This window comes from Dendroctonus ponderosae, unplaced genomic scaffold (genome assembly GCF_020466585.1).
Source record: "Dendroctonus ponderosae isolate FM_Combo_2020 unplaced genomic scaffold, Dpon_F_20191213v2 Dpon_F_20191213_3, whole genome shotgun sequence".
In the NCBI taxonomy this organism is placed as follows: domain Eukaryota; kingdom Metazoa; phylum Arthropoda; class Insecta; order Coleoptera; family Curculionidae; genus Dendroctonus; species Dendroctonus ponderosae.
Genome location: NW_026018508.1, coordinates 15296876 through 15305476, shown reverse-complemented (window position 1 = coordinate 15305476; position 8601 = coordinate 15296876). Strand labels below are relative to the sequence as shown.

The following is an 8601-nucleotide window of genomic DNA, read 5'->3' as shown; positions in this document are numbered from 1 at the left end:
CAAGATTATGCCAAAATTTCATGTTTTCCGTCTCGTTTTTGCTCATTTCTCGGAGGCAAAATGAGCAAGAACGCTCATTTGTACATCATTCTAGAGAGAAATAAATGACTTTTTTAGAAAGTGAACCATGGATGGGGAAATGTTGGCAGTTTTCTCAAAAAATGGTTGAATTCAAGAAGTTTTAGATTTGCGTAATTTTTTTTTGAGTTGCAAAATTCACTTGAACATGAGGCTGCTTTTTTCGAGGTTTCTCAAGAATCATTCGAGTCACGGAATTCATTTTGGATAGAGAATTGAAAAGTCCATTCAGTCGTAACAATGTGAGTGAGGAAATTCGAGTAGTTTTAACCCAGAAAGTGAAATTTGAATATCAGACACTTAGGTGCAAGATTATGCCAAAATGTCATGTTTTTCGTCCCATTTTTGCTCATATCTCGGAGGCCATTCGGGCCAGAGAATTCGTTTTGGCATCGTTGGATAGAGAACTGAATGGGGGGGGGTCATGACCCCCCATGACCCCCCCTGGATCCGCCCGTGGTTAGTTTCTTATACTTATATGCTTATACGCTGCTAAAAATGGGGAAGAGAGCACGTTTTGAGCAATTTCCCGAGCTTTTCCATCATGCACTTCTGTTCGGATATTGTCCCCACGCAGCCCACAGATCTTCACCCCCACGAAAAAAAATCTATCAAGATCAGAAATCAATGCGAATTTTCTGCTGCTCACTTAGGACAACTTTGTCGGTTCACAACACCATTCAAACTGAACGTAGCTTCATCGGAAAAATAACGTATTTTGCCAGCTTTCGCAAAACTCATTTTTCCTATTGCAATCGTCTTCAAAGAACCCCCTTTTTGTGCTTTCGAACTGCTAGGTGAACAACATATGAAATGAAACGTAAAGTTCGAGTCCGATCAGTTTTTTACATATAAAAAAAGATTTTGAGGAACTGGACGAGTGGCCACTGGCTTTAAGGGCCCGAAACGTGTAAAGGGGGGTGCGTAGTTGTCACACGCACTCACACACGAACAGTCTTGTCGACGGAAAAACTAAAAGAAAAGACACTGACTGGAATATTCGATGAAATCAGCTCGGCCCTCGTACGGCTCTCTTCTATAGGACATCAAAGTGTTCGCGAAATCCCTCCGATGTGACCGTCCTACCGATGCGACCCACTGGATTAGACAATTTCGAAGGTTGCCGCTCATAACATCTGAATGAAACAGAGAAAATCAGTGCGAACACTCTTGCCACCTACCAAAGAATTGGGGTGCTTAGAGCGAGAAGACCTGCAAGGGCTTTGATAAGTAAAGTTCAAAAAATGCACAACTAACTAGGCACTCTACGCTTGAAAGTTTTGTGTGCGATTTTAAGCCGTTGGGTGCAATAAATATGCATTAGATGCAAATAAGCATCAGCTGCCGAAAGATTAGAAATCCGCATGTAGTCTGTTTTCGCGTGAAAGCTGAAGCCCAAAAGCTCCGTATCAGAAATTTGCAAAATCCGTGCCATAAGCAAAGTGGCAATTTAGAATACACTAACTGTAAACCGAAAAGCTCGGCTACAAGGAAATGAAACGAGTTGGGGAGTGGACAAGGTGCCATACTGGACATACTGATAGGTAATATTCAGTGCCTACGATGCCGTTTTCCAACCAAAGACTCAGGACTTTTCAAAGCAAATTTTCGCTGACGACGGCTTGATGTAGCGTTACTGACGGGAAGAAAACGCAATTAAACTTTTTGCTGCATCAAACTCAAAAATCCGCAAACATCCACCACTACTCCACAAGTCGGTCAGACATATGGAACCTTTTTTGGAGCATTTGGATAAGAGTCGCGGCTTATTTTCCTCTTCATTTGTCAGCACGACATTGATGAGTAAAACCGTCCAAACCTTGCAGAAAAAGCCCTTAAAAAACCCGTGGCCCTCATTCAGAACCCTTTCCACTGCCTCCAATTGCAATAAATTCATGCTCGATTCAGCAGACTGTTTCGTTCCACCAGGCTCAGAAAGAGCAGCATCTCTGGCCTGTGGAGCAAAGTTAAGGCCCGTTCTTGTAACGAACGCACCAGAGAAGCCTGTTTAGTATGTGAAACGTGTGAGGTGCCCAGAGCGGACATTTGCGATCCGACTTGCCCCCCTTTTATCCAGGCCCCAAGTTGAGGGGGCACTGAAAGGGGTTGATAATGGATCCGTTGTATCATCTTCAATGTTGCTCTGGATGGACAGTAATGGACACATCTTGAGCTGTCAAGCAATGAGAATTTGGATGGAATTATTTATGGAGGTGGGCGAGTGTGTGTGTCCACGTCCAAATGTTCGGGTTTAAATTATTTAAAGAGCGATATTTAGAGGGTTGCGACGATGCGTTGGATCGATGGATATTTTCGGATTTGAAGCCTGCATCTCAGAAGGTTGCTGAACCTGGGGGATTTTGGCGTTTTTCAGACTGAGCTAGATCATGCAAAAAAATAATTTTCTCATCCAAAAAAATCCGGATGTAAAATCAGTGGAACATTTGCAATCAATGCCCATTCGTGCACGTTAATTAGCTGATCCGAAGCTGCACTCAGCAATATTCTAATTCGGCCAGTTCGGTCGAAATACTGACTTTAAAGTCGACTGACCAACATCGCCTGCTTTGCGCCTTATACCATTGTTTCTGCTTTAAACTTTCCCCTTTCCGCTACCCCATTTTCGGGCCCTTGTGGCCCCCTGCACCCCTAGCGAATACATCTGTGGCGCTCAGCTTAGCAAGACCAGACCAAGTAGCAATTGTTAGTACGGGCGCTCAAGTTCGCATAATAGTATTCAAATAATTTTGCATCATTCACCACTAGACGACATGATCGAAGAAGGTACTAAACACGCTCGAAAAAAGCTTCAATTAATGAGGTCCAAATTGAAAGGAAAATTGCATTCGTTCCTAAAATGTTTTGTACATTTGGCAATACTTAATGGAATTCGTAAGCACTCGGAAAGGAAAATTACGATTTTGACTTCAAATTATGACAACAAAAATGTATTGAAAAAGTTTCTTCTCCGATTTTCATGACAACAATGATGACATGGTTGCCCATGAGATGACATGGTATCGTTGGATGGAGAATTCAAAATTCTTTAGGCAAAGTTAGCCCAAAATGTTATGGTTTCCGTCCCGTTTTTGCTCCTTTCTCAGACGCAAAATGAGCAAGAATGTCCATTTCTACATCATTTCAGAGAGAACGAAATAGCCTTTTCAGAAAGTGAACCATCGATACGGAAAAGTTGGCAGTTTTCTCAAAAAACCCTTGAATTCAAGAAGTTTTAGAATTGCGTGTTTTTTTATTTGCAAAATCGACTCCAACATGACGCTGCTTTTTGCGAAGTTTCTCAAGAACCATTTGAGCCACATAATTCGTTCTGGCATCGTTGGATAGAGAATTGAAGTGAGGAAATTCGAGCAGTTTTGACTCAGAAAGCAAAATTTGAATATCAGAAATTTAGGTGCAAGAGTATGTCCAAATTTCATGTTTTCCGTCGCATTTTTACTCATTTTTCGGAAGAAAAATGAGCAAGAACGTTCATTTTTACATCATTCCAGAGAGAACTAAATGGCCTTTTCATAACGTGAACTATCGATAAGGAAATGCTGGCAGTTTTACTAAAAAAAACAATGATTTCAAGAAGTTTAAGATTTGCGTGCTTTTTTGGTTGCAAAATTGACTCAAACATGATGCTGGTTTTTTCGAAATTTCTCAAGAACCATTTGAGCCACAGAAGTCGTTTTGGTACCGTTAGATAGAGAATTGAAAATTCGATTTAGCCATCACAACATGAGTGAGGAAATTCGAGCAGTTTTGACTCAGAAAGCGAAATTTGAATGAGACATTTAGGTGCAAGATTATGTCCAAATTTCATGTCTTCCGTCGCATTTTTACTCATTTCTCGGAAGCAAGCTGAGTAAGAGCGTTCATTTCTACATCATTCCAGAGAGAAATAAATGGCCTTTGCAGAAAGTGAACTATCGATAAGGAAATGTTGGCAGTTTTACTAAAAAACGATTTCTAGAAGTTTAAGATATGCATGCGTTTTTGGTTGCAAAATTGACTCAAACATGATGCTGCTTTTTTCGAAGTTTCTCAAGAAGCAAAGAGCAAATTTGCAAGAAGAAGCAAATTGAAAAAAATCGATTTAGTCATCACAACATGAGTGAGGAAATTTGAGTGGTTTTAACCCAGAAAGCGAAATTTCAATATCATAGCAGCAATATCAGTAGCGGCGTTGATGTATATTGTTGGAAGCAAAAATGGTTCCAACCATGGAAACGGTTCCATGGAAATTCCAATGGAAATTGCGCGAAATATTGGGAACATCGCGTCACTGGTTAAAATCGCGGAGTCTCGGAGTCGAGCAGTTGAAATGAACAAAACGAAAAATTTGAATGACGAACGAAAATGACCAGAATTTCGAGGAGAAAAACTGTGCAATACTTCTAATAATGCAATTGACAGATTTCAACAGGAACAAAATTTGAAAAAGGAAATCAGTTCAGTAAAAGAACAGATGAGGAAGCTTCTGAGTTGACAAACAATAATCCAAACTGGATCGCCCAAAGGGGATAAAATCGGGTTTAGCAAGTGCATCTTTAGGCGTCAGCCTGATTTTCTGGAATTGAATCGCGGACTAAGAATGTAAGACCAACGCAAGTAGGCAGAGAGGATGGGGCGAGGCAAGGGAAGGAAATGTAAAGTAGGCTGGTGGACGGACCCAGGTCCGGCGAGGCTGCCCCAAGGTATTGATCTGGAGGCCTAGAGGAGTGAAGAGGGATGGAGTGTGTGTGCTGACACGCACTCGCCCCCCTGTGCCCGTTCGGCCCCGCATTAGAAAGGGGGCCCCCCTTTCACGCACTCAGAGTATGTAATCTTACTTGTTTCGGATGCTGGAAAGGGTTACTATGGCCTGGATACAGGTGCTGTTTATGGGCTTTTTTCCACCGGTAGCTATCCGTATGTGCTCAATGCATCACAATGAACAATAAACTGTTATCAGTAAGTCTTTGCGTCAGTTGACGCCAAGTTAAACTGGAAAATATGCAATTAGTGGCAAAAATAGCTTCTTTCCAAATGTAGCTAGTTGCTGGGCAGAAACAGACTTTTAGCGCGTTTTGTCAAGAGTTGAGCAAGTTGTTTTAATATTAAAAGCGTTTGTTATTGGGGTTTTCTAGTCAACTTGATGTTTAATAACTGCCGCTTTTACTGTTCCATTTTCTGCTGATTTCGCCTGTTTTTTGCATTTTTGCGTTGATGTGATTAATGGCCGGCGCTTACTGATTTTATCCAAACAAACGCCAAGTACAACAAGCACACTTCGGCATAAAGTTGCTCCATCACATGCATTTGATGAATTATTTCACTCAAGGGCGGATCCAGGGGGGGGTCATGGGGGTCATGCCCCCCCCCCCTCATTCAATTCTCTATCCAAGGATGCCAAAACGAATTCTTTGGCTCGAATGGTTCTTCAGAAACTTCGAAAAAAACAGCGTCATGTTCAAGTGGATTTTGCAACTCAAAAAAAAACCACGCAAATCTAAAACTTCTTGAATTCAAGTATTTTTTGAGAAAACTGCCAACATTTCCCCATCCATGGTTCACTTTCTGAAAAGGCCATTTATTTCTGTCTAGAATGATGTACAAGTGAGCGTTCTTGCTCATTTTGCCTCCGAGAAATGAGCAAAAAGGGGACGGAAAACATGAAATTTTGGCATTATCTTAAACCTAAGTGTTCGATATTCATATTCCGCTTTCTGGGTCGTTGTTACGACTGAATAGACTTTTCAATTCTCTATCCAACGATGCAAAAACGAATTTTGTGGCTCGAGTGGTTCTTGAGAAACTTCGAATAAAGGCCATTTAGTTATCTCTGGAACGATGTAAAAACGAGCGTTCTTGCTCATTTTGCTTCCGAGAGACATGCAAATCGGGACGGAAAACATGAAATTTGGCAATAATCTTGCGCCACCCTTGCACAAAACGACGATCATTTTTCTAATTTCATAAACAACAGAAGACTGTATTTTTTCTACATAACCCCCTTCCTGACTTAAAAGCTGGATCCGCCCCTGATTTCACTAGAGCTTTTGTTAAATGTTTGGTTGGTAAAAGCTTCCATTTTTTACCGGTTTATTTACATGATTTCATGCCATTCCTGTATTGAGTTTTCGTAGTGTAGTGGTTATCACGTGTGCTTCACACGCACAAGGTCCCCGGTTCGATCCCGGGCGGAAACAGAACTTTTTGTCGAAAATATACCATAAATTAACTTTTTTCATTTTCGATAATGTTCAGTTTGGCAATGAAGTTGGCACCATAGAGGAAACTTTTTTTATTATTAATTTTACGAATGAAAGTTATTCTGCAGGAAAAGTTCTGCTTGGTTCATAACTTAAAATGCAACCATCGTAGTCAAATTTAGTCGTATACGAGGTACATCAGAAAATAGGAATTTTGATCGAGAATAAACGGGCTTTTGCGATGATCAAAAAGAAGCACTTTTTTTCCTGTTCATTTGTTTTACGTTTACGCACGGACTTTTACGCGTATGTGCGCAAAAGCAAATGTGACAAATTGAACGTGTCACTGTCATAAAATATTTTAAAGTATTTTTATTAAAAAGTAAACGACAGGCTTTTTTAATGAATTACGTAGGTGTATAGAGAACTATTGATAATAATTTAAAGCTTACTTACAATTTTTAAATTAAATCTTTGTTACAAGTTCAGTCTCAAAGTCCTTCAAATCGTCTATTGTTTGCACTCGCCGATGTTGCCACAAGCAAAACACGATTCTTTTAAAAAACGCAAATTTTGTGCAAAATATGCAATTAGACAAACACCATACCGTAAAGGCAGTACTCGAATTTTCAACACTCATTTGTAATATTTGCTTACAAAAGTACGCTTTTGAAAAATCACAAACATCAAAACATGACAATTTCAAAAATGGCATTGACTGACGGATTGACACCTTTCACTTGTCTGCAATGTCAAACGCCGGCGTCGTTCGAAAAAGGACACTTTTCGTCCTTGTAGCGAAAAACTTTTTTTGTAAACAATTTTGTTTTTATTCACAAAAAAACTTAATTTAAGGCTAATGCAAAAATTTAATGACTGGCTCAAATTCTCAGTTGTCAGTTAGCAAGAGAAAAACATATTTAAGCGCAAAAACTATGAATGCTACAAGATTTTACAAAGAGAACAAAAATGTTCCCATCAGCTCAAAGAATTCAGTTGATTCCAGCCGGCAAATAAAAAGTCCTGGGAGTTTTTTACCAAGACACTTTTCTCGTAAAACAGTCTTGTCTCAACACAAAAAAAATTGCTATTATAACTGAAAACACTTAAATAGTACAAGCAAAATAAGAACAAGCTAGACCTAAGTAGGGCCAACTAAAGCAATTGAAGACAATATTGTAGCCGGAAGGCCGCATTCCTGACTACTCCAATATTTTTCCATTGAGCCAATGGGCGGCGTTGCCACTAATCAACACTTTCCTGGACCAATGGCTCTAAACAGACAAAGAAAGTCTAATCGAGCGACGCAATTGAAAATCCGCCAGAATGGCAAAACATTACCAAACAATTTCCATTTTTGTTGCCAATGCAGCCTTCAACTGAAGTTGTTGCAGTTTTCTCCGCAACAACGCTTCAAAATCAGCATTTTCCTTGCGTAAATAAATACTTTTTTGCGACTTAAGCCAAAAAACTCTAACCCACTGGATATAAAAAAGTGTCTAATTATTAAATCCTAAAGAAAGTGGATGCACATCGACAACACAGCAACGAAACCAACACGTGAGGAATGAAAGAATTAATGCATTACAAAAAGATAAAGGGATCGCTTGATGATGGCTCAAAGTGTTGGATTCTCTTGTCGGGGGGTCCGTTCGGCTCTCTCTCTAACTCTCGGTATTGGGCACAAATAAAAATATGAAAGTTTCGGGTCGGTCCGCATGGGAAAAAGTAAAAGAATGCGGAAAAGGGCACCGATTTCGTAATAATCAGCTCGCAATATTGGGTTAATATGTCTTTGGGGAAGGTTTACGTGGAATGATGTTACGGCACGATGCTCTCGATCTTTTCGAGTTTGCTACCACATTTTCGGTTTCAATTTGGTTAATTTCTTCACTTTCAAGGGCTGATTTTGGATACTTTCAAACATTAGTTTTTCAACGCTAAGTAAATAATCCCAGGAAAATTTGTTGAAATAAGGGAAATCTTTAGTGTTACTCACTCAGTAATCAGCAGCGCAGCCTGTGTGATGGATACTGGATGCAATCTGAAACGAGCCAAAAAAAAGTATGGAATTACCTATTAAAGTTAACTATTAACAGTTTTTTAACAATAATTTAGTCGATGAAAAATACAGCGTCTTAAAGCGGATTAAAACCATCAATGGTGGTTCAATTATGGCATCACTCCTCTGGGGGTGTGAAGAAGACGAAACTCAGAGAAAACAGCGAGAATCGAGTCTGAGCTGTGAAAACTCTTGAAGAAACCAACTCGATTAACTCATCTGTTCGATCATCTTGTGCAGTTGAAGGTGGTTCCACCTTTAAAG

General features: G+C 39.9%; 1 non-coding gene across 1 annotated transcript; it reads left to right on the top strand.

The window, feature by feature from the left end:
- Positions 1-6199: 6199 nt before the first annotated feature.
- On the top strand, positions 6200-6272 carry Trnav-cac. The gene has a single exon. It is a non-coding gene; the product is annotated as a tRNA-Val (tRNA).
- The last annotated feature ends 2329 nt before the right edge of the window (positions 6273-8601 follow it).